The following is a 26361-nucleotide window of genomic DNA, read 5'->3' on the forward strand; positions in this document are numbered from 1 at the left end:
TTTATTTTACACACTTTTGCTCAGAAAGAAGTCCTACTGTGTTCAATGTGACTTCTTTCCTAGTGAGTGTATCAGATTAAAGCCTTATTTACTTTTTAATGTCTGGTTGTGCCCTATCATTTTTTTCATTGACAAAGTTGTGCTTAGCTATCTAGTTAATTTTTGCTAAAAGTCTACAAACCAAAACAACATGGTAGAATAGGATTCAAAGTGACTAAGTAGTGAGGCTTATCATAATTTTTAGTTTCTTTAATAGAGCAGAATACCTCCTCTCTTCCACGTTTTTCAACTCTGTGGATTACAAATGGGAAACAATATAACCCAAAATATTGGAAGACAACTTCAGTAAAAAAAAAATGTCTATTAGTACTGGTTGATTCATTTGCTAGAAAAGTAACTTTCAGGTTAAGCAAAATACTTAATTAGACATTAATTTGTAGTTTTTATATTAGATACTCAGTGGTTGTCTACTGGAACTACAGTTGTGTTGTATCAGTAAGTCACTTTCTAATATTTCTAGAGGATGTGAATTGGCTCCATTTTCATGACAAAGAGCTCTGTGTTACATGGGATACTGGTACACTGGTGTAAAAAGGGGTGTCCTTTCCACAGCAGAAAATACTATCTGCTGTAACCTCCATATTCCTAGGGAAATGAAGCCATAGATTTTTTTGGCTCTGGTTTCCAAATAAATCCATTTTGGTACCATACTACTAGTTTGAATAATGTGTTTTTGGTGAAATAAATAGTCCTTGTGAGCATATTCTGTACTTTATTAATGTAAAAGATATTTCCAATAAAGATGCATCAATGCACGTAGGAACACAAGGTAAAACTAAATCAAGGAATTGATACTCCTTATTATTCCCTCTCACCATGAGGTATGCAGCAAACTAGTTAAGGCAAATCTATACAATGACATATGAACCCCTGCACTCTTCCAGGCACAGGGCTATTTCAGAGCAAATCCCCCAGATTATTAAACCAGTCTATCAGAAGCATATTGGCTACCTCTTGCCTACTGACCATAGAAATCAGATAGTATTTTGGGGGGAAGGTCTCTGCATTAGTTGCTCCCTTTTTGACTTAAAGGGACCCCACATAACTTCTGGCAGAATGTTTGTATAGTTAAGGGAAGAGGAAGGGAGAATGAGGGAAAGGGGAAAGGGGAAGGGGAGGGGAGGAGAAGAAGAGAGGGAGAAGAGAAAGAGAAAGAAAAGGGGAAAGCAAAGAAGGAGGATAAAAGAGAAAAAGAAAGGGAGAAGGACAAAAGAGACGGAGAGAAGAAAAAGAGAAAGGAGAACGAGAGATAATAGAGTAAGCAGAAATAGAGCGAAAAAGACGAGAGATAGGAGAAAAAAGAAAGAGGAGATATGAGATGTGTAAGATGTGTTCGGTGTGTGTAGTGTGTGGGTGTTTAGTGTGTGTGATGCATGCAGTGTGTGTGCCATGTGAGAGGTTTGTGGTGAAAGGTGTGCCTGATGTGCACTGTGTCTTTCGGTTGTGTGTGGTGTAAAATGTGTGTGGTTTATGTGCTGTGTGAGATATTTATGAGGTGTGTGGTGTGTGGTGTGTGAGATGTGAGAAGGAAAAGGGAGAGGAGGGGAAGGGAAGGGAAGGGAAAAAGAAGGGGAGGAAAGAAAGGAGAGGATGGGAGAGAAGAAGGGAAGTGGAGAGCATGGGGAGGGGAGGAGAGCAGGATTTAACCGCCAAATCTTCCCCATTACTAAATACATATTCAATAAAATAATTGTGACGAAATGCCCAAAATGAAAGACACTATTGACAACAATACAGGCCTAGGATTTCTTGGCCATAGATGTGCTTCAGAGTTAGTTCTGACCATTGCTGCATTGTAAAGATAAGGGGGAGATCCAAAATAAGAAACAGACCTAAATCCCCACCTGTTCCATTAACACGAGACAACAGTTCCAGGATGGAAAATAATTCATTTGCATCCAGCTTTAGCTCTTAAGTGGTGCAAATGAACACATGGTCAGTCTGTTATTCTGCAAATCCATAAAATAACACAGAAATTCCTGGATCCTTCCTGGCACAGGGCCATTTCAGAGCAAATCCCCCAGATATTGAAACCAGTCTGTCAAAGCACATTGGCTACCTCTCACATGCTTGTCCCATAATTATAGAAAGCTGGATGTGTTTCGGAAGGAAGGTCTATGCATAAGTTGCACTTTTTCACTTAAGGGGACACCACATCACTTTTGGCATGATGATGGTATGGTTAAGGGAAGGGGAAGGGAAGAGAGGAGGAGGGAAAGGGGGAGGGGAGGGAGGGGAAGTGGATTGGAAAGGGGAAAAGGAAGGGAGAGGAGGCGGAGGGAGAGGGTGGTGAAAAAGAAAGAAAAGGAGAAGAGAAGGAGAAAGGCAAAACAAAAAAGAAAAACAGAAAGAGAAAGCAAAGGAGAAGAACAAAAGAGACAGCTAGAAGAAACAGAAAAGAGAAGAGGAAGGGAAGAAAGAGGTGAGATAGAGAACAGAGAAATCAGAAACAGAAAAAGATGCAAAATGGGAGAAAAGAGAAAATGAGAAAGACAGAAAGATGACAGAAAATAGAATCATAGAATCATAGAATAGTAGAGTTGGAAGAGACCTCATGGGCCATCCAGTCCAACCCCCTGCCAAGAAGCAGGAAATCGCATTCAAAGCACCCCCGAAAAGAGAAAGAAAAGATGAGATGAGAGATATGAGATGTGTGGAATGTGTTCTGTATATGTAATGTGTGTATGGTGTGTGAGGTGTAAGGTGTGTGTGATGCGTGCAGTGTATGTCCTGTATGAGAGGTTTCTGGTGTGAGATGTGTGTGATGTGCATAGTTTCTTTCAGGTGTGTGTGGTGTGAGAGGAGTGAGTCATGTGATGTGTGTGATATATGTTCTGTGTGTGATATGTATATGTTGTGTGAGTGGTGTGAGTTGTGGGAAGGGGAGGGAGAGAGGGGGAGGGAGGGGATGAGAGGGGAGGGGAGGGGGGAGGGAAAGAGAGGAGGGAGGAGAGGGGAAGGCAGGGAAGAGGAGAGGGTGGGGAGGAATAGGATTCAACAGCCAGACCTTCCTCCCAATAGGATGCACATCCTATAACATAACCATGATCAAATGCCAAAAATGAAATACACTTTTGGCAGCAAAACAGGCCTAGGACTTTCTTGGCCATATGCGTGCTTCAGAGCTAATTCTTATCTTCTGGTAAAGATAAGGGGGAGATCCAAAATGGGAAACAGACCGAAATCCCCACCTGCTCTGTTAACTCAGGACAACAGTTCCAAGATGGAAAATAGTTCATTTTCATCCAACTTTAGCTCTCTTAAGTGATGCAAATGAACAGTCAGTGTCTTATTCTCTCCCCCCCCCCCCCCAATGAGTTATGACAATAATAAGTTAAGGCAAATTCATACAATAACACACAAATTCCTGGATCCTTCCTGGTATGGGGCCATTTCAGGGCAAATCCACCAGATATTGAAACCAGCACATTGGTTTTCACCTACTTGTTCCATAACCATGAAAAGCTGAAGGTATTTCAGAAGGTAGGTGTATTCATTACTCCTTTTTTTTTTACTTAAGTGAACATCATTTTTGAATTTTAAGAAACTGACTTGCTTTCTTTTTTTACTCTTCTTTATCAGCTGCTTGTAAATTTAAGAATCCTTTCGATTCATTGAAAAGTTAAAGTTGTGACTTCCTATATTAACACATTTCTACTGAGCTTCTTGATCTTCTTTTAAGAAGAGTAAGTAACTAGAACTCTACAGGTGCACAACTGAAGAGTGGCAGGCTGAAATCCAGGAAATGGGAAAGGGAGAAGGAGGGGAATGAAGGGGAGGGGAGGGGAGGGGAGAGGAGGAAAAGAAGGGGGAGGGGGAGGGGAGGGGCAGAGGAAGGAGAACGGGAAAGAAGAGGAGAAAAGAGAAGAAGAGAAAGGAAATTGAAAAGAAAGAGAAGAGAAGGCAAAGGGACAGAGAAACATAATGAGAAATAGAAAGCAAAGAAGGAGAAAGGATTAGGAGAAAGAGAAGGGGAAAATAAAAAGAAAAGGGATAAGAGAGAAGGGAAGAGAAAGAGATGGAAGATAGGAGAAAGGCAGAAAGACAGAAAGATGGGAGAAAAGCAAAAGGGAGAAAGAGGGAAAGAGAAGACAGGAGAGATGTGTATGATGTGTGGTTTGCATGGGGGGTGTATACGTGGTGTAGTGGTTCTCAATCTGTGGGTCCCCAGGTGTTTTGGCCAGAAATCTCAGCCAGTTTACCAGCTGTTAGGATTTCTGGGAGTTGAAGGCCAGAACACCTGGGGATCTTCAGGTTGAGAACCACTGGTATAAAGTGTGTATGTAAGGTATGTGAAGTGTGAGAGGTAAGTGTGGTGTGTATAGTGGAGCGGAAGGGGAAGAAGGAGACAGGGAGGAGAGGGAAAGGAAGGGGATAGGGAGGAGACGGGAGGGAAAGGGGGGGAGAGGTTGGGGAGAGGGAGAGGGAGGGGGAGGGGGGTAGAGAGGGGAGGGGAGAGGAAGGACGAGTTGGAGGAGGATTAAACAGCCACACCTTTGCCACATCCCATATCATAACTATTATCAAATCCTAAGGGTGAGAGACATCATTGCCAACAAAACAGCCCTGGGACTTTCTCAACCACATGTGTGCTTCAGAGTTAGTTCTGATCTCTGCATGGTACAGATAAGATGGAGATCCAAAATGAGAAGTAGACCTACATCCCTACCTGCTATATTAAACTGCAGGGGAAAATTCCTAAAAGTTCCTAGATGGAAAATAATTCATTTTCTTCCAATATTAGCCACTCTTCCAAATACTTGATCTGTTCAGTGGGATGAGGTCCTAAGTTGTCGAAATGAAAACACAATCAGTCTCTTCTTGTTGCACTGAGCAGTGTGTTAACCATGTAAACTCATGGAGTTCAGGCTTCCTAAGAAAACCTTTTTCAGTAACAGAAGGCTAATTGGGGAACACAGGGAGAGAGTGTTGGGATTCATCCTGGACTACTCAAGTCTAAATGTAGTCAGATATATGATAGAGTTAGATTGAGGGAATCCTTTCCCTGTTTCCAAAGTATGCCTAGATAGAGGACTTTCTCATTTACAGGCACCAGGTAGTTTACCCATACAGAGTGTCTGGGATTACAAGCTGGTGTGCATGTGGAAAGGGCAATCCATTAGAACAATGGTTCTTAATCTGTGGGTCCCCAGATGTTTTGGCCTTCAACTCCCAAAAATCCTAACTGCTGGTAAACTGGCTGGGATTTCTGGGAGATGTAGGCCAAAACACCTGGGGACCCACAAGTTGACAACCACTGCATTAGAAAGATGGGACCATGCATTGACGTAATGTTTCTGTTGATTTCCCTCATTCCACATGGCTTTCACTTCAGGTCGTGCTGTGTCTGCCAATGCTTCTTCAGATCCACCTTTCTCTGGAAGCTGGCATGTTTCCGACTGGGAGTGATGAGGCTGCAACTCTGGCTGGAAGCTCTGCCACATCCCTGTGGCTTCTGGGGCTTCTCACCTGAGGGAAATCATAAGAAGGACATCAGAGGACACAAGATACCTTTAAACTTGCTTGAATTGTAGAAACTATATGGGAGCTGTATTTCAAAACATCATGAGTGCATTCATTTGAAGATGGCTGAAATGACAGAACATGTTTTCACACCCCAACCCCTTCAACACTGCTACAAGGTTCACCAGTGAAGCGTATAACATGCTTTGCTTGGAGATCATCCCAACATAAGAAACCATTAATCAAATGGCACTGATGTCTTTTTATCACCAAAGGCAGGAAAGGAAGACTAGGATGCTTAAAGGACACCAAGAATTTAGGACTCACCTGGATGTCTGAATGGCTGCTTCTTCATACCAGATTTCTGGTGGAATGTTTCACTAGAGAATTGATATGGATAAGAGCGGGTATCTAAATGGATGAGAAAATGGATATACAAGAAAGAGGGTCTCTTGAAGCCTTTACCACAGATCTTGGTGTCGAAACTGTGCTCCTGTAGAATGAAATGGTCTTTAGTATTCTGCACCAGTTCACAATGTAAGAAAAGTGAATGGAAGATCAACTGCTTAGACAACATACAAAAGTCACAGCACACAAAATCTCCAGCCCTCGGGGTTACAAATCACAGCACAATTTGTACACTGTTGTACAGGGCCAGAAAATCCTATGGGGAACCATAGATATTCTGCTATGCGTTTCAGAAGAAATTTCCTGCTCACACAGTTTGTGATAAGAAATGGGTTGGCAAGGTGAACTGGTGAGCATGTTGTCGACCGCGTTTTAGGGGATCGGGGCCCTTGAGGAGAGACCCGATCCGGTCCTGAGAGAACGGACCTTGGCGGAGCCAAAAGGAAAATACGAGCCGCAATACAACCTGAAGCCGAAATGAAGAAGGTCCGCCAAAGTTGAAGGAAAATCCACTAAGGAGTCTTTATTGAGCAATTCAGCTGAAGAGGACTCTGGTAGCGATCATTCGACTTACCAGCAGTCCCTTACAATCAAAATAAAGCCATACTTATACAAAATTTCAGTCTGACAGCCCTTTGAATTTCCCGCCCTGCTTCCCCGCCCATCTGATCGTTGATAGGCTAGAAGTTTGAACGAGGCGGGCTTTTGTTTCCCGCCTCGCTCCGTTGGCCCAATAGGAAGCTGCCTTATGTCTCCACTCGGGCCAATCAGGAGGGAGAAGGCGGGAGTTAGCGAAACAATGAGGTGACAGGGACAGGAACCAGAGGATTAAGTCCTGCTAGACTGATTTCTAAAGGGTGCTATTTTATTAATGGCAGCAATCAAGGATGTCCGGGTTTCTGTCACGTATACAGATTTTAGATATGCCTTGGGGTGTCAGAGATGGAAGCAAAGATGGGTGGTGATGAGCCATATTGACAGGCTCTGCAGGGCGCCTTCCTGAGGTGTCCTGGATATTTCTTTGGGTGATCTATGACAATGTTTGCCTTGGGGCGAATCACCTTTAGGTCAGCGACTCCGAATTCGGCGACTCAAGCCCTATATTGTCCATGCAATTTGAATTTGATTGGATTTAGCGGTGGCAGATTATCTTTTTGTTTTTGGGAAAGGAAGCCTGGGTCATAGGAAATGGGATAGGTTCTGGGGTTCATGTTGAGTTCAAAATATTTCCAATTTGATTTCATGATTTGACAATTATATGAAATAAAATGAAAAATAAAATAAAGTTGTAATATAACCCAGGCTGGGAAAAATACATATTTTCCGGGGATCCCAAAGAGTACAGATACATATAGGCAGATAGATAGATTTCATGGAAATAAGGGAAAATTCATAAAAGTGAGTTACATTGCATAAAGGGGAATCATGAATGATATAAACAATTGAAAATATTTGATAAGAACGAAGTTCATAACATCTGGAGAACCCAGCATGGAAATTCATAAAAGTGGAGTTTTAGCAGCATGATTTTACAATTCATGAAGTTGTTATCTCTTGCCTCAGGCTAAAAGGTCAAACACCTTTTGTGCAGAGAGTTTTAGTAAACCACAGTAAACTCCAGTAAAAAGTCTCAATCACCTTCTACTATAAATATATGGAATATAGAACATAAAGTCTTGATTTTTGAACTATCTTTTACAAAGTCCTGGGGGGGGGGGGTGGTCACCTCGATCACAAGCAGATAAATGGAAAGATTAGCAGACACATGAATTATACACAGAATGAGTCCATAGTCCATCCTGTATTCATAGAGGAATGTAAAGGCGCTTCAACCTTTTCCCCCCAAGGGGGTTTCAGTTGAACTTCAGGGTCTTGAACCTTTTGGAACATATTTTGGGGGGAAACTGGGGCTTCTTCCTTCATTCAAGCAACAAACATGGATGGAGAATGAAACTCCCTTTTTAGATCAGAATTCCAACAAAAATAGAAGAATGGGGGAACTCTCCTGCCAGAAAGTTCACTGTCAGGAACCCATTCACTCCAACTGAAACTGTTTCAGTTGGCCAGAGGAGGAAATGCAAAGACTACAGAAGGACTTCGAGGACAGAAAATTTAGGCAACTTAGGCAAAGACTCTAGAACGCACTTTGTACCTGGTTGCATTTGACTCGCTTGTAGGAACCATTGCTGAGCAACAGGTGGAGCAAGGAGCTCTGATTCCAGTCTTGGAACACCAAATAATTCCCTCTTGGATATTGACTGCATTCATCCTCAAATTGTTAGCTTGAAGTTGCTGGCGTTGGCAGTTCGAATCCGAGGAGTGGAGTGAGCTCTCATCTGTTAGCTCCAGCTTCTCAATTGGGGACATGAGAGAAGCCTCCCACAGGATGGTAAAACATCAAACATCCGGGTGTCCCTGGGTAACATCCTTGCAGATGGCCAATTCTCTCACACTAGAAGCGACTTGCAGTTTCTCAAGTTGCTCCTGACACGATTTTTCAAAATGTAAATCACAATGGATTTCCATTAAGCAATACCCCCCCCCCCTCTTCTCTAACCAGAAAAAATAACCTGACAAACCAAATTATTAATTGTTGTTTCCAAGATTCATCTCAAAGCTTCCTTCCTGAATAAGTGATTTAACACTCTAGAATTTAGAAACATGAGATCCTGGCCTCACTTTGTGTTTTTTCTTGAAATAATCAGAAAATTGGGTAAATTGTGACTGTTTTCAGAAGCCTTTGACATTTTAGAGTCTTACAACATTCATAAGAAGTGCTGAAAATGTTATATAAAATGACAAAATCAATATACCACTCATATTTTCAAGTAGTCCGTCATTGAATCCAGAGATGCAAAACCTATGGCTGTGGATAGCCAACTGAAATGTTAGCCATTTACAGATTGTTCATTCCTGGTGCTCAAAAATCATATGCATCAACTGTCTGGATTTTGTGAGGATGGTACCAATTAATTTTCTGTCATCCTATTTTTAAGCTGCTTTTAAAATTGCCTAATTTCTCTTTTCTCCTCTCGCTTCTTTAACATTTGACTTCAGCTGCTGCAAACAGCTATCTTCCTAGCTTTTATGTCCTCATCCTCCTTAGTATCTTTTGCCTTCTTAGTTGCAGTCATATGTTGCTTGGTCACACATGTCCCAGTTTGTAGCTATGAAATTTTGGAGGGACTGCAAGAGGCTTTGAGTTGAAAGCAAAAATAGAGGAACTTTCTCAAACAGCAATTATTAATGTGGGGTCATTATAGGAGACAAAATTCCTACACAGATTTTGAAAAATTGGAATATTGATCAAATATAGCTCATTGTGTTCTTCTTCCTCTTGATTCTCTCTTTTCTGAGTTGTCATCATAGGCTATAACTCGGGTCCAAGTATAATTGTCTTCCAAAGCTACAGTGGTGGGTTACAACCACCATATTTTCCATTTATGGGCCGGTGTATATCTAGCGGCTCCCAGAGTTGGCAGTCCTGCCCCAGTCGCAACTCACTGATCACCATGGGACTTTCGTTGGTTTTGGTTTGCTTGGAAATCTCCTATGCGAGAATGTTTTCTGTCTGGGGATTGATGCACATCGACCAACACATAATCTTCACAGAAAGAGGCTCTGATCCAAAGGCATGGACACCACGATGAAAGTTGACCTCTGTTGCTGCCTTCATGCACCCTCACAGCCGTTGACTTACTGGCCACCAGAATGTCAGTTGATAAGAGGGAGGGGCTCTCAACTGTGGCTGCAGAGGAACCAACGGAAGTCTCCCTCTCACTCGTCCAGCTGAATGTCAGTTGATGATAGAGGGAGGGGCTCTCAACAGGCTCTAGTTTACATCTCCAGTTTCTTCATGCTCTTTGTTTTCTGACAAGTCTTGGCTCAACAAAGCTAATATTAAAAATTAATAAATATTAAAATATCTTGGGACAGATAAAATGCAGAAAGAAAACATTGTTTCACCATGGTATCAAATTCTGAAAAAAAATCTGCATATGCATTCATTGATCTTAAGATATTAAACTATCTGGTTATTGTTTTTAAGTTAGTTATGAGTTTAATGCCTAATTGACTTCTTTTAAAAAAAAGTGGAGACCCTGAAGGAGGGCAAAACTGGGCTTCATGTTGCTTGCAGACCACACTTTGTTCACCCTGGTTTGATGTGTGATACTAGGAGTAAGCAGAGATTTGTTTTCTACTTTTTCATCTAGAGGATCATCCTATGCACATTTGGAAATGTGTTTGTTCTGAGCTTTAAAGTCATTTAGGCCATATTTTTAGTCGCTATGCCTGGGAGCCAGATTCAGTCCACCAAGATGATTTTCCCCATCTTGCATGGAAGAAAAGCAAGTAAGAAAAAGAGAAAAAATTGAAAGCATGGTGTTTGACCCTCAGACTGTGTCTCTGAACCCACTGGGTTACTTTAGGCAAGTCACACTCTCTCAGCCTCAGAGGAGGACAAAGTCAAATCCCTTTGAATCATTCTTGAGCTGGTAGAAAAGGAGGGAAAGAATATTCTGGTGCCTTTCCTAGCTTCTGGTGTCGAAACTGTGTTCCTGTAGAAAGAAATGGGCTTTAGTACTCTGCACAAGGTTCACAGTACCCAAAATGAAGGTTCAGTACCTCCTTGCCCTCACCAGAAAGTTCACAATGTAAGAAAAGTGAATGGAAGATCAACTGCTTAGACAACATACAAAAGTCACAGCATACAAAAATCTCCATCCCTTAGGGTTACAAATCACAGCATAGTTTGCACACTATTGTACAGGGCCAGGAAATCCTATGGGGAACCATAGATATTCTGCTATGCATTTCACAAGGTGAAACTGGTGAGCAGACAAATGGATTTATGTTCACATGATACACAGAATGGGTCCATAGTCCATCCTGTATTCATAGAGGATAGAAAGATGCTTCAACCTTTTCTCCTCAGAACATTCCTTGTCATTGCCTGAAGCTGGACAAAGTTGGTTTAACCCAGGATAACCCACATACTCACCAGAAGTTCCAGAATGTTGTGCGGATGGTCGGAGGGTCAATTCAGGGTGAGTCCGTGGTTTTCATGACCGTGTCGATTTGCTTGTAGTCTTAAAGAGGAGTTTAGGACTGCAATTGTATATGTAGAGGTGTGCATCAACCTTAATGTTCAGCTGAGATACTAGTTTGGCACTTCAGAAAACAGCTCTATTGTCTCATACCAATCCAGAGCGGTGCCAGCTCGTGGCTTCCATGTCAGTGAGATGGTGAATTTGCCTTGACATTTTAGTCTAAATTTTAAATTAGCCTCCAGGATGCTGAATAACATCCCCAAATAAATTCAGCATTTTAGTAGCTCCTTATAATTTGGATTAACATGCTGTCAACATTAATATTTTTTTTAATTAACAAAAAATAATTGCCCCATTGAAGGAAATTGAGTATGCCAAGTTTCAGATAAATAGGTTCAAGGGGTCCCGTGTAACTACTCTTTACAGTTTGGTTGATTTGATTTTAAGGAATTGTTTTTTTCTTTCTACATTTTTCAGATTATGTAAACTACATACAGAACATATTCTGGGCTTTGATCTGATGGAACTGATGGCATATATTATACTAGTTTCTCTAGACAAGAAACATGCAGAATTTCAGAAGAATAACTACAGAATCTAGAGTCTGGACATATCTCCAGTTCTTCCACTATTATCTCAGATCTCTGGTCATAGATCAGAAAGTGTATAAAGACATTTCAACTTTAAATCCCTGAATATATCTTTTTATCTTGACCTGAACTAGGTAGGATAGCTGTTGTGTGAAACTCAGGTGTGTTTTACACACCCTTGACCTAATTTACTGCTAGAATATAGACCATCCTGACCTTTCTGAATTTGGAATTTGACCCTCAGCCTAATAAAAAAAAATCCCCACCTTTAGACTAAGACATTATAATGAATGAAAAACAGTGTAAGACTTGTTTTTGCTCATTTGGTACTATAGTCCCAATGCAATGATTTAGGAATTGTTAGATGGCATGCTCCATTCATGGAGCATAGAGTAGCAGAGGCAGAAGGACTTGAACATACAACATTTTTAAAGCAAAGACCAAAATGCAACACTCTCCCACAGACTTAATATTCCTGGAACACCTGGAAGAGAGAGTTGAAAGAGCACTGAATACTGAAAAAGTTCTGCGGTATATTATTGTTAAGCAACTTTGCTGTGATACACTGAGATTAGAGAGACCTTATGAGACTATCATCTGTGATGAGAAGCCAAACTCACCAAAAAGTGCTTTCTACTCTATCTACATTGGCCTTACTTGGATGACTTGCGATGACACTGGGAGGAGGAAAAGGCAGCTTTGCTGGATCGAGATGCCTACTTTTCTTGTCATTGTAGAACTGCCCTTCGGGAGAGAACACTGCATTTCTCAAGAATCCTCAGTACTTTTGCATCTGGTAAAATGCTGCATACTTAAACTAGCCTTCTGAATGTCTTTTCTCTTGAAAATACCTATGATGAAAGAAACCTAGTATGAATTAAGAAATCATGATGGAAGACATACTCCACAGGTTGAAACACTCTACAGGAGAAAAGCAAAGAAATGAATCAGGAGAGTGCTGTGCTGAATTTTTTCAAAGTCGCCAGTTTGATAATTGCAAACATATTCTTCAGGCAATTAAATAGAGGACGGTATAGATGGACATCACCAGATGGTTGATATAGAGAGCAAATTGGACTCCGAAGATGGAGAAACTCAATGCTTTCTGTGAAAACAAGAGCAGAGAGAGAGCAGAGAGAGAGTGTGGCACAGGACATGGACCACCGATATGAAAAATTAGACTGAAATGAAAGAACATTAAGTCAGTCATAATGTCAAAATAAAATGTAAAGGGGAATTCCTATAGAATTTACAGATTGGAAAAATTTTACATTGCTAGATAAAGGTAAAGGTTTTCCCCTGACGATAAGTCCAGTCGTGACCGACTCTGGGGGTTGGTGCTCATCTCCATTTCTAAGCCGCAGAGCCGACGTTGTCCGTAGACGCTTCCAAGGTCATGTGGCCGGCATGACTGCTAGATGTAATTAATTTCAAACCAGACTAACTGTGGACCAAAATCAGGGACACTATGGGGGAAGAATGCAAACAACAACAACAACAACATCAACAACAAACAACTTTCCATGTGTAGCTGTAAAGAAAAAAAACTCCACTGGATGACTGGTGAAACTATTAATCAAAGAGAGGTGATAAGTAAAAATAAAAAGTGATAGAAATAGGGTCAAAATACCAGTTTCGATTGTCTAGCACCTTTTATGTGGGAACAAAGAAATCCATTACAGTAATACAGTACATGCAAAGAAATAGAAGAACACAGCAAATAGGCTGGAAGTGCTGATCTCTCACACAAGATCCAAGAAATCAAAGGAAAATTCAAACCAAGATTTGGGAGACTAAAGGAGCAACTGGTGAACACATTATGCGGTCAGGACAAAATAAAACATTATGGAAACAACACTCTGAAGAGTTATGCAAAAGAGATAAAAGGATGACAGATCAAAGGAAGCTATTATTATTATTATTAAATAACTTTATGCATTGAATAATTTAAACATCTAAATAAAATTAATTAACTAATTACAAACTAGATGGTCCTAATAAACATATAGCTTAATATGAATTAAGTCCTATTGCTGATCTTAAGATGACTATATTTCTTTAAGACTTTAAAGAGAGGATCCAAAGATGTAATTGCTATCATAGAAGATACTAGCAAATAAAATTGTTTCATTTGGACTTAATGACAACCCTGAGTTTCTTTCTAATGACAGATACTAAATTGGCACAGCATAGCTAGAAAACACATATTTAATCATCATGATTCAGTGAATACACTATAAAGACTACAGTTTTGAACAGACTACAGTACTCTGTTCTCTGCAATATCATTGCCAGTCTCCATAATAAATGCAGGAGACCTTTTAATGGCTTTTTGGCCTCAATGTTTAAAACAACACCCTAGACTTCTCTTTTCCTCCCTTCATTATTCTTCCCTTGCCCCTGATTCCCAGGCTCAAATCCTCACTCAGCCATGAAACTACTTGAACATTCTTAAAAGTAGGCCAATTTTAGTTTAGCATTATCTTTTCCCCCTCAAACTCCCCATAGTCCACTGAATTGTATGTTTTTAATTTACAAAGCCAAGGAAGAATTCATAGGAGATGTAGCTAGTTAAAACATAACTAATATGTGCCAATTGATCCTGAGCATTTTACCCTTGGTAGATAATATAAAATACTTTCCTAGAGCAGATCAAAGTGTACTGTTTTCTTTGCAATAATCTTTCTACTCACCCTCATTTAAAAAGGAAATTACAGAGTACAGGGAATGGCTGCAGTTCACTGGTACAGCATGAGCCTTGAATGGAGGTTTCACGTTCCAAATGAAATATAGCAATTTAAAACAGCCACAGGTAGTGAGATCCGGGCCGCAAATAGCGAAACCCAAACACAGATACCGAGTCGTGTTAAGTGGGTGGCCGTTACCAGCAGCGGGCTTACTGCCATACAATTTTGGCATCATAGCACTATTCTTACTTTAAAAAAAATAGATGAACCAATCTACTTAAGAAGCAGGGTACAAAGGTCGGTAATTATGTTATCAATGCAAACAAAATAAACATGCAGAATCAGATGATGCTGTTAAAGTTCTTAAAAGCACAAATGCAGCAAGGGGGCAACAGAGAGCATCAGAAATCAGCTATCCTCATGGTAGTTGGAGCAAATTTTAAGACATAAAAGAGTGGCGTGAGAAGGCCCTTAGTCATTTAAAATGACTAATTTTAATCTTTCAACAAACAAACATGATTAAATATTTTTTTAAAAATATAAGAGAGTACAAATATTTGTGAAGAACAGCTTCCTAAATAAAAAGCCCATGCCAAGTCTCCATGAAAAATCAAAGGCAAGTGTGGAAGTATCCCTTACTTAGAATTCTGTTTTTTGAAAGTAGTGGGACTTGCTTTTGAAGGACTTAGCAATAGAAGTGGAGCCCTTTATGCCAAAAGGACTGCTGACCGACAGGCCAGCGGTTCAAATCCGGAGAGAGCAGGTGAGCTCCCTCTGTCAGCTCCAGCTCCCCATGTGGGGACATGAGAGAAGCCTCCCACAAAAATGACAAAACATCAAACATCCGGGCATCCCCTGGGCAATGTCCTTGCAGACAACCAATCCTCTCACACCAGAAGCAACTTGTAGTTTCTCAAGTTGCTTCTGACACAGAAAAAAAAGCAGTAGAAGTGATTTTAGGAGTTGGGACTCTTTTGGTATGATTATCAGGTTGCAGAGTTCTTTAGTGTTTTCTTTTTAGTTGATTTAGGTATGTATAGGATGTGGCTCACACATCTATGTATACTTCCTTGTGAGTAAGCCCTATTGAACTCTTTCTAGAGAGTCTGCTTTAGAAAAACATGCATTGGCATGACCTAATTAATTGGCATGACCTATTATTAATCTAATATAGCTACTTCTCAGCCCTTCTGTATTAGTGGCACTAATTCTTGTTTCAAGTTATATTTAGTAACAGTAGGGGTTTCTTAGAGCTGTCCTAAATACCCAAAAGTTACTAGATCCCATTTGAAATAGCGTCAACTCTGGTTAGTATTCCTTGCCCAAGAAAAGCCTATGAAATTTATGGAGAAGCTGACAGGTAATTTGAAGGCGCATATACATGGAGTTTTCTCAAAAGTGATTTCTGATCAGGTTCATTGGTGCTTTTGCTTTTTTATGTTTACATCTTTGTATGTGCCTTTTAATTTGGGGGATTTAAAAAATAAAAAATAAAGTATTTTTGACATGATTAAAATCAGGTAAGGGGAGAAAAGATTGGGTTTACTCAAAAAGTGGAACAGTAAATCTGGAAAAAATGTGAGAAAAAAGGAAATTTTTAAAAAAGAGCGAAGGAAAAAGAAAAAATTGAACTGACTTCCAGTCTTCTCCATGGATGTTTATATTATCATCTTTTCCAATTATTGTTTTACCACTATTCCCTCTTCACGTCTCTTCCCTGAGGAACAAAGTTGCAATAAGTGATCTCTTCTATCAAGTTCATTTTTTCTTCTTTCATAAAGTATATCAATGCAAACCAATCTGTTGCATTTTTTCTGTGTATCCTGGGTACTTGCCTGCGTTAGTATATCAATTTTCATAATTTCTGTCACTTTTAATATCCATTGGTCCATTGTTGATAATTCTATTGATTTCCATTTTTGGGCGTATATTATTCTGGCTGCCATTACTAAATAATGAAGTAATTTATCGTCGTTCTTCTCTCACATGCAAACACCTGTTAAAAAACCAAAACAAAAAGTGACACTTAAAACACAGCAGGAAATTAGAGAAATTGATCAAAATATATTCTCGTTTCAATACAGACAAATAAGAGAAAGTTATAACAAAGATCCATGCAGTCATGCCGGCCACATGACCTAGGAGGTGTCTACAGACAACACCGGCTCTCCAGCTGAGAAATGGAGATGAGCACCAACTCCCAGATTCGGACACGATTAGACTTAATGTCAGGGAAAACCTTTACCTTTACTTATAACAAAAACAAAAAAAATGGGATTCATGGAGAAAGATAAATTCTGGGGAAAAATAATGGCTACAGAAAAGAATTAATCACGAAAATATACCAAAAACTTTTGGAATGGTCAACAGAACAAGAACAGATCAAATATTGTATGGTCAAATGGGCTGCAAACATAGGGCACAAAATAAGGCTAGAAGAGTGGGAAAAAATGGAATACAAAATTGAAATATACATATTCATACAATTTAAAGGAAAATTAGTACAATACGATTAGTACAATATGTACCTAAAACCTAAAAAACTTTCAAAATACTATCAAAATACTAAAGATAAATGCTGGAAATGCGAAGAGAGCACTGGGACATTTTACCATATGCGGTGGTTATGTAAGAAAGCTATAAAATATTGGAAAGAAATTTATGAGAAAATTCTAAAAATATTGAATAACAATATTGGGTATTTCTTTATAATTTTAATAGTATTGAGGACAGTTTTGTGGACTATTTGTGTTTATCTGCACTCAGACTCTAGATGGATAGCCATGGTAATTTGGTATATCACAAAAGCTTTGAGAACCAAAGAATTATTATAACAAAATAGTTTGCGATAATTAATATATTGATTGATCTACCAGATTACAATTTACACTCGATTTCAAACTTGTTTTGGTTTGTGATGATTAATGCTGGACTGTATGTTCTAGCAGGCAAACATTTATTTTTAAAGATGGTAATTTAAATGTAAAAAGGAGAGAAAAGAAAGATAAATTAAAATGGAAAAGAATGATTGATAACAACACATCCCAAATTTCTCTAGGATTCTTCTTCAAAGGAGACTTTTGCAAAGAGATTAACTTTTGTCTGCTTGCTGTTTCAGATTTGCTTCAGGGGGAGAACATTTCTCAATGCCCCCCTTTATTTCCATATGGCCCCATTTAAGGTAAGCCCCCAGCAATTTGCCTAAACTAGATCCATTGAGCTATTAACATGCAGATGTTAATGGCACTGAGATCTTCACAGCACTACCTTTGGCAGCTGGAGTTAAAATTCCAAGCTGATTGTTGTGGTTAGAAGTTCTGTTTTGTGTTCCCTCCTCACCAAGAAAGGAAAATAACTTTTTCAAGGGAAAGGACCTTCCTTTCAGGCACTTCAGAGACTGATAAACCAAAGAGTTAAAGGGGGGGGGGGCAACACCCCCCTCTCTGTGCCCAGCCTGAAAATCATTGTTCATTCTTCTCTGCTGACTATATGTAAACATTATAAATGAAGACTTTTAAGGAGGGCTAATCCTTCAACCCCCTTCTAGGCTACCACTCCCCTCCACAACAGATCCTAGATTAAGGAGTTTCAAGTGTTCCTCCCCTTGGCCCCCCTCCACAGCTCACTGTTTTAACTTGCTTTTATCTAATTTATCATTGACACTTTGACACACATTAAAATCGAGGAATCTGCCCCCTCTTCTTTTTCCCAGGCCTCCTTCCCCACTTTCGTAAATCACCAGAACCCACATTCTTCCTCCCTAGTAATCACTCTGATATTTATTAAATGATGTTATATATATATATATATATATATATATATATATATATATATATATATATATACACATACACACACACACACACACACACACACACACATATACATACATACATACATACATACATACATACATACACACACACACACACACACACACACACACACACACCACGACTCAGGGATGCAATTATTCAGTGGCCCTAGAAAGTCATTCTGCAGGAGAGCTGCAGCTTCTCCAGAATTAAATTCTGTAATAATCCACTTCCCATCCATGTAGCCAATTTACGATTAATAAACAAAGCTATAAAATGCATTGAGAAGAAAGAGGCTCATTTAGTGAGACATCATCCGGAGAACAGTGTTCTGGCGCAACTCCGGTTCACCTCAGTGAGGTTTACTCATGAAATCTTTGGGATGGTTTCAGCTCCCAAGACTTTAATTTGGGGGGTGAGAAGTGGGCGGCGTGACTTGCATTTGATGAATCGTTTTCCGTGACTTTTTGTGCATGAAATTGGAAACCATCTCCCTTTGTATAATATTTAACATAGCTTGTGGTTAGGTTTGAAGGTTTGGTGCAGAGAGGTTAATACTTGATGGTTCACTGTTCTGTCCTCTTGGTTTTTCAAGATGCTTCAAAGCAGAATGTAATTAAGTACATAAGAGACATTGATTTAGAAAAGAGTGACCTGGGAAAGTGTAGTCCTCTGGCATAGGCTGGAGAAATTCACCATTTGATTTATTTTAGTAAAAAGCCCAAGTTTGGTTGTGGTTGGTTGGTTAAAACAACACCCATTTCCTCTAGAAACGTGATTGCAAGAGAGCTTTGAATTAGGTTGGAGCTTTCAAACATATTTTAATTCAATGGAATGTATTGTTCTTGCAAATAATAACCTGGTACATGTACATTATTATAAAAAATCAGTTGTATAAATTCAAATAAATTCCTGGTTAAAGTAATAGCAAAAGAGACATATCCGTTTAACATCCATGGAAAGTAGATTGCTATGACTCCTGTTGTTGTTGTTGCTGCTGTTGTTTATTCATTCAGTCACTTCTGATCTTCATCATCTCATGGACCAGCCCACACCAGAGCTCCCTGTCACTATGGCCACTCCCAGCTCCATCAAGGTCAATCCAGTCACTTCAAGGATACCATCCATCCACCTTGCCCTTGGTCGGCCCCTCTTCCTTTTTCCTTCCTTTTTCCCCAGCATCATTCTCTTATCCAAGCTTTCCTGACTTCTCATGATGTGGCCAAAGTATTTCATCTTTGCTTCTAATATCCTTCCCTCCAGTGAGCAGCCGGGCATTATTTCCTAGAATATGGACTGGTTGGATCTTCTTGCCTTCCAAGGCACTCTCAGAATTTTCCTCCAACACCACAGTTCAAAAGCATCTATCTTCCTTCGCTCAACCTTCCTTATGGTCCATCTCTCACATCCATAAGTTACTACGGGGAATACTATTGCTTTAACTATGCAGACCTTCGTTCCCTGTGTGATATCTCTACTCTTCACTATTTTATCGAGATTGGCCATTGCTCTCCTCCCAAGAAGCAAACGTCGATGACTCCTATACTAAAGAAAAACAAAGCTGAGAGATAGGAGCTTACCAAAGCACCTCATAAGATACAGTGGTATCTGCTAGGGTTTGATTCCAGGATTCCATAAAAACCAAAACCAGTAGGTGCTCAAGTCCTGTTATATGCAATGGTTTAGTAAAATGGTTTCATTAAATAAAATAGCAAAGTCAAGGTATGTTTTTTGGGACTTTGTGTTGTCAAAGGCTTTCATGGCCGGAATCACAGGGTTGTTGTGTGATAGCTGTATGGCCATGTTCCAGAAGTATTCTCTCCTGATGTTTCACCCACACCTATGGCAGGCATCCTCAGAGCTATACATCTATGGTAGGCATCCTCAGAGGTTGTGAGGTACATATACCTCACAACCTCTGAGGATGCCTGCCATAGATGTGGGCAAAATGTCAGGAGAGAATACTTCTGGAACATGGCCATACAGCATTGAAAACACACAACAACCCTTTTTGGGACTTTGTTGATGAAGGCAGAATCCATGCACATGGAAGGCTGATTGCATTATATACAAATAGGGGTCTTAGACTCCAGCAGAGCTCAAAAGTTTTACTATACAAATGTAATTTTTCAAAGCTCTGTATATGAGATATTTTTTAAGAAATCGTGTCCACAGTTTGTTGAAATCCTGCCCCATACCTCACTGCCTCCCAGACTGCTTTTCCCTAGTACAGTTCAAAAGATAAGCACAGTGTGTATTTGTATGTGTGTTTCTATCTCCTTCTATAGAAAGAGGAAGAAACAACTCTTAGGACAACTGGGAATTGAAAAAGCTGGTACAGACAAGAAGAGGATTAAGCAAATATTTCTATCCTATAGCCAGAATCAGACCACAGTACTTTGCGAAGAACAGGGATGGTAACCCCCTTCTTGTTGCTATAGAAGGCTGATTAACCTGGCAACTGAAACTGTAATCGAACTTTTCTTCAGTACTGACAATGGAATGGCACCTTCCTTCACTCTTGGGGGCAGCAAGTTAGCTAGGGCATGGAACAACCCACATGATGCATCACTCTTGCCTCTCAGAGAATTATAGAGTTGGAAGATATGACAAGGGCCACCCAGTCCAATCCCCTTCACAACATTTGAGAACACACAAAGCATCCTAACAGATGCCATCCTCCTCTTCCTTCTTTCTAAGCTATTTTTTCATGGAGGGGTTAGCATGGTGACTGTCAATTCCACAAGTCTTTGCTTTAGGCATTCTCAGGTTGGCAGCACACATGTCTTCATTGATGGTGTCCAACCATCTTTTCTTTGGCCATCAACTTGATTGTTGTCCTGAAATCTCCAAATGTAATGCTGTTTGTGCTACTGATGTTGGTTCTCTTCTCACGATATGGCCGTGCTACCGTGGTCTTGCTTCCTTCATTTTCTTGTTAGTTGCTTTCATTCCTAGTCTTTGATGGATGTCATCATTTGGCACATGGTCAAGAAGTGTCCATCTCAGCATGAATTGCTTTTTCTGCAATTTGAATCCACTGCCCCATATCCTAGCCTCTAGAGCAGCAGAAAACAAACTTGCCCCCTTCTCAATGTGACAGCCATTCTCTCTATCCTATTTTAAAATTGGCCTCAGCTGTAGCTTCTCTATTTCCATTTTTTGCTGCCCAAAATGCCAGCATCTTATCAGCATATGAGTATGATGCATGGCTTAGAAAAGTTTTATTTTAAAAAGCACAATTTTTTGGATCTGGCAACAGTAGCAGCTAGTGGTTTTGACCTCAGCAAGATATTCTGTTTTAGTACAACCTTTAAAGGACCTATCCATATCCAAGGTACTAATTCTTCCCACCAGCATAAAGAATAAACACCCTGGATGGTTCATTTACAGTTCAGATTAAAATTCAGAGCAGATGCCTTGCTCCACTGACACACTGTGTCTGTGAAGTCACAGGGGATTCTAGGACTTGTATTTCAAAAAAGTAATATTCCCATGCTCTAGAATGCTACATCACCACTAGTTGCTGACTAGTGAGTAAATTCATGGTCCAAATGTGATATTTGAACTGAAGACATGGCAATTCCCAGTCTCCTCATCTTTATGTTAATGAGGTTTCAACATTCAGGGAAACAAAACAATTTATTATTTAGCCAGTGAGGATGAGTACCCTCTGAGGCATGTATTGTGCCACTGCGACTTTGGGCATTATTCATACATTTAAATGATAGTTGTGTAGTTCCTTATGAATCTTCCCTTTAAGTATTTTATGAAGACAATCTCTGTATATCGTGCCCTCTGAGTTAGCTTTTCTACCATATATTGGAGTATAATTTCCAGAACCTACAAGCAAGTATGTTAAGGGGCCGGGCTGTGGCACAGCTGTTGAGCAGCTGCCTTAAATCACTCTGACCATGAGGTCATGAGTTCGAGGCCAGCCCGTGGCGGGGTGAGCACCCGTCAATTAAAAATAAAAAATAGCCCCTGCTCGTTGCTGACCTAGCAACCCGAAAGATAGTTGCATCTATCAAGTAGGAGATAAGGTACCACTTATAAAGTGGGGAGGCAAGATTAACTAATTTACGACCTGGAATGAGGAAGTGCCGTCAGTGTGGATGATGAAGCAGCTGCTCCCCCCTGTGGCCAGAATTGAACATCCCCTCAGAAGAAGGTTAACTTGCCTCTGCGTGTGTCTCTCAGTCTCTGTTTGATGTGTTTATGGGCATTGAATGTTTGCCCTATGTGTGTTATAATGTGATCCGCCCTGAGTCCCCTTCGGGGTGAGAAGGGCGGAATATAAATACTGTAAATAAATAAAAAAATAAATGGTTTGGTATCCTCAGAGTTGTGTTATTCCCCCTTGCCCAAAATCACCCATCTCATGTCCCTGTCTTCTACTCCAAGTACTTCTTAAGCTCTTTGATGTGAGTTACCAGAATGTTTTTTCTCCAATGTGCCAGTTCCATATCTATGTGCATTGATAATAGTTGTTCCTTGTTACCTGGAAACTCACTATGGACAAGAGTATCACTTTGAGCAGAACTGTTTTATTCTGTGGGTGGTCAGAATGTAAGATCTGGATACTATAATTACCTTCTAGAACTCAGTGCACAGAATCTTAGATGACACTTAGGTAAAGGTTAAGGTTTTCCTCTGACATTAAGTCTAATCGTGTCCGACTCTGGGGGTTGATGCTCATCTCAATTTCTAAGCTGAAGAGCCAGGGTTGTCCGTAGACACCTCCAAGGTCAAGTGGCCAGCATGAAGGCATGGAGCACTGTTACCTTCCCACCAGAGTGGTACCTACTGATGTACTCACATTTGCATGTTTTTGAACTGCTAGGTTGGCAGAAGCTGCGGCTAACAGTGGAAGCTCACCTTACTCCACAGATTTAAACTGCTGAGCTTTTAGTCAGCAAGTTCAGCAGCTCAGCAGTTTAACCCACTGCACCACCGGGAGCTCTAGATACTATGTAACATAATTTTTGTTACTGGATTATAAATGTCATTTCCGAATTGGTTCTATCATAAAAACATGGAAAAAGTTTATTAAACTGCCAAAACTTTGTTTTCGCAGGACATCCTGCAGCACATTTTGCTACAGTTTTCAATGAATATCTCATCAAGTCTCAGCCAATTGAACATAGTTTGTAGCAGCCACAAAAATGAAGTTTCTGGAGTAGAACAACTACTTTCAAAGTAAGCAACGCACCATTAGACAGGAAATGACACTTTCAAACCAGGAACAGATTTTTTTTTTTCAAACTTTGTTACATAGTGTTACTTAACAGTTGGAGTAGCGAATGTACTTCCAACATCCAATCCTACCTCTATCTAGGCTGTTAAAATAAAGACAATTAGTGCATATTTATACAGTGCTCATCTTCATTGAACCAGTACTGATGGCTTCACCTAACTAAATCCAACATAATATGTCCTCGGAAAGAATGTTCTAGGACCCTGAAGGCGATTCAATGGTATGTTTTCACTGGAAGTTACACTAGAGGCCCAAGCGAATTCCTAAAGAGGCTACCTCATTAGGAATGTTCTAGGTCCTCTAAGGCAATAGTGTGGTAATTTCTAGTGGAAATCATTCATTTCAATAGTTAGCTTTAGCTTTTATCAATGATTTCTTGTTTCCTTGCTCAGTTCAGAAATACCCCATATCCTGCACAGATGCAAGGGTTGTAATGTATATAGATTGTAAAGGAAAGAACTGTAAGCTCGGTTTTAGTAAAAAAAAATATGTAGATTAAGATTCCAGAATTTCCAGGAACCCTGTTCCCACAAATCACTCTTAATGGATCTCAAGATTCTAGTAAAATAATAAAATAGACCACAAGTCTGAAAACCGCTTCCCTTGTTTCACTCATTCAAAACCTGCTGATTAAGGTTGCTGTCTCTCCCTTTGCTTCATGTTAGAGCTTTTTTGGTTCTCCCATTGAACTTCTGTGACATTTCCTTAAAGTTCTATCGCACTTTTTGACATTCATTGCTTGTGGACTTCTCATGGCACCTGGTTGACCACTAAGATAGAGTGCTGAATGCTGGCTTTTCACCTCAATGGTTTGAACAATGGTTCCCAACCTTTTTTTGACCAGGGATGACCATTCTCCAAGATTAGTACCAAAAGGGTTACTGATCAGATTTTGGTCAACTTTAGATTTCCATTTGGTTATTTAGGGTGCTGATTCAGAAAAATGCATTGTATAGATCACATCAGTTTCTGATACAGAGCATATGCCATCCAGTAGTCGCCATCTGCTTGCCCACAGAAAATCATATTTAATAATCTGGAGCAGATGTAGTCTGTCCAATGAAATTTTCTGAATCAGCACTCCAAATAACCCCAGGAACAGGCCTAAAAACAAAGACACCAAAGTGCCCCTGCTTCCAGGCACCACATGGACCGGCTCCACTCAGGAGAAAGGAGGAGTCAGGAAGATTGTTGAGGCACCTTTTGTGGGTAGTCAGCCTCTCCCCTCCCAACATTCCCATTGGCTCAGCACTATAAGAGGCAATGGTAATGTTGGGAGACCAGTCTCTCTTTTTGCAACTGTGTAGTAACAGTGAGGCCGGGGACCCTATTTTAGTTCTTGGGAACCACTGGTGGTCCATGGACCACAGGTTGGGAACCACTGGTTTAGAAAGAGGGAGAAACATGAAGGTATTAATCTCAAAAGATCCTATATTAGGTAAAGGTAAGGGTTTTCCCCTGACATTAAGTCTAGTTGTGTACGACTCTGGGGGTTGGAGCTGCTGAAGAGCCAGCATTGTCCAAAGACACCTCCAAGGTCATGTGGCCAACATGACTGCAGACTGCATGGAGTGCCGTTACCTTCCTGCCAGAGTGGTACCTATTGATCTACTCGCATTTGCATTTTTTCGAACTGCTAGGTTGTCAGAAGCTGGAGCTAACAGTGGGAGCTCAGCCTGCTCCCCGGATTCGAACCTTCGACCTTTCGTTCAGCAAGTTCAACAGCTCAGCGGTTTAACCCACTGCGCCATCTGAGGCTCCCAGTTCCATGTAAATGTTGGTGTTATTATTTGCCATAAACTTTTGACTCATGGCAACCCTATGATTAAGAGACCTCCAAGTCACCCTGCTCAAATCTTACAAAATCAGAGACATATATTTCGTTGACTGCCTCTATCTATTGGTAATGTGACTTTTCTCTTTTCCTACTGATTTCTAGTTTATCAAACATTATTAACTTTTCTATGCAGGTTATGCCTTCTCATGATGTACCCAAGTTTAATAATCTTGGCACTTAAGATCTTGATTTGTTCTGATATCCATTTATTTACCTTTTTAGTAGTTCATGCTATTTGTAGAATTCTTCTCCAACACCACATTGCAAATTAGTTAATTTTTCCCCTATCAGCACTGTCTTGCTTTCACAACCATACACAGAAATGGGAAATATGATGACATGAACAATTTTAACTTTCATATTAAATGATATATCCTTACCTTTCAGGATCTTGTGAAGTTCTTTCATAGCTGCCCTTTGATGTCCTAGCCTTCTTCTGCTTTGACTGCAGCTTCTGCTCTGATTAATGACAGAGCCAAAGTACAGAAAATCTTTTAACCCTTTCAATGTCTTCAACATTCAACTTTAAAGTTAGGCAAATCACCTGTGGTCATTATTGTTGCTTTCTTAAAACTCAACTGTAAATGTGACTTTTCGCTTTCTTTCTTGACCTTTTTCAGTAATCATTCTACGTCACTGCTAATTTCTTCTAGTATGGTGTCTAGTTTGTGAAATGCCCATTGTATAGTTATTGTAGTCTGTATGTTTTTCCATTTAATTTTCTCACACACACACTCAGACAACACATACCCACCTTTTGAGAATAACGTTTTGTAGAAATGTATGATTGTCCACACAGGTTAGCTCCCACAGACTCAAATTGCCAGATGCTGTCTTTCTTTCCCTCTGCAACAGTCTTTTAGTCATTTAGGTAGCAGATGGACTTGTTGAAACTACATGTAAAGCATTTTCCACAGGTGTACATGTGGGCTAACTAGAGCACACAAAATCTTCAGCTGTAAGATATCATCTCCTTGCTACAACAAAGGCTAATCACCTGGACATGCTTACTCAGAAGTAAAATGCATTGAATTAAATGAAGATTGCTCATGTGCTGTGGTTTGTTGCTTCTTGCAATCAAGTGACTTTGCTTTATGGTAAGCCTATGAATGAGATCTTGGAAGATCCGTAGCCCTTCTCAAGTATTGCAAATTCAGAGCCATGGCTTCTTTGAAGACAGTGTCTTCCGCTTT

General features: G+C 40.1%; 1 protein-coding gene across 2 annotated transcripts in view; it reads right to left on the bottom strand.

Moving 5' to 3' along the window:
- Positions 1-234: 234 nt before the first annotated feature.
- Positions 235-26361, bottom strand: part of LOC103279257 (SKI/DACH domain-containing protein 1-like) — a 44280-nt gene continuing 18153 nt past the window's right edge. The window contains exons 3-7 of one of the 2 annotated variants that reach the window (XR_010007129.1): positions 12230-16255; positions 10934-11040; positions 8084-10490; positions 5851-6016; positions 235-5529 (exon numbers count right to left, since the gene is read on the bottom strand). The gene's annotated coding sequence lies outside the window, so the exon portion shown is untranslated. Of the gene's footprint in view, positions 5530-5850; positions 10491-10933; positions 11041-12229; positions 16256-26361 lie in introns of both variants that reach the window. The other variant, XR_010007128.1, reaches the window with a different exon arrangement.

The sequence above is a fragment of the Anolis carolinensis genome, chromosome 6 (assembly GCF_035594765.1).
Source record: "Anolis carolinensis isolate JA03-04 chromosome 6, rAnoCar3.1.pri, whole genome shotgun sequence".
Taxonomy (NCBI): domain Eukaryota; kingdom Metazoa; phylum Chordata; class Lepidosauria; order Squamata; family Dactyloidae; genus Anolis; species Anolis carolinensis.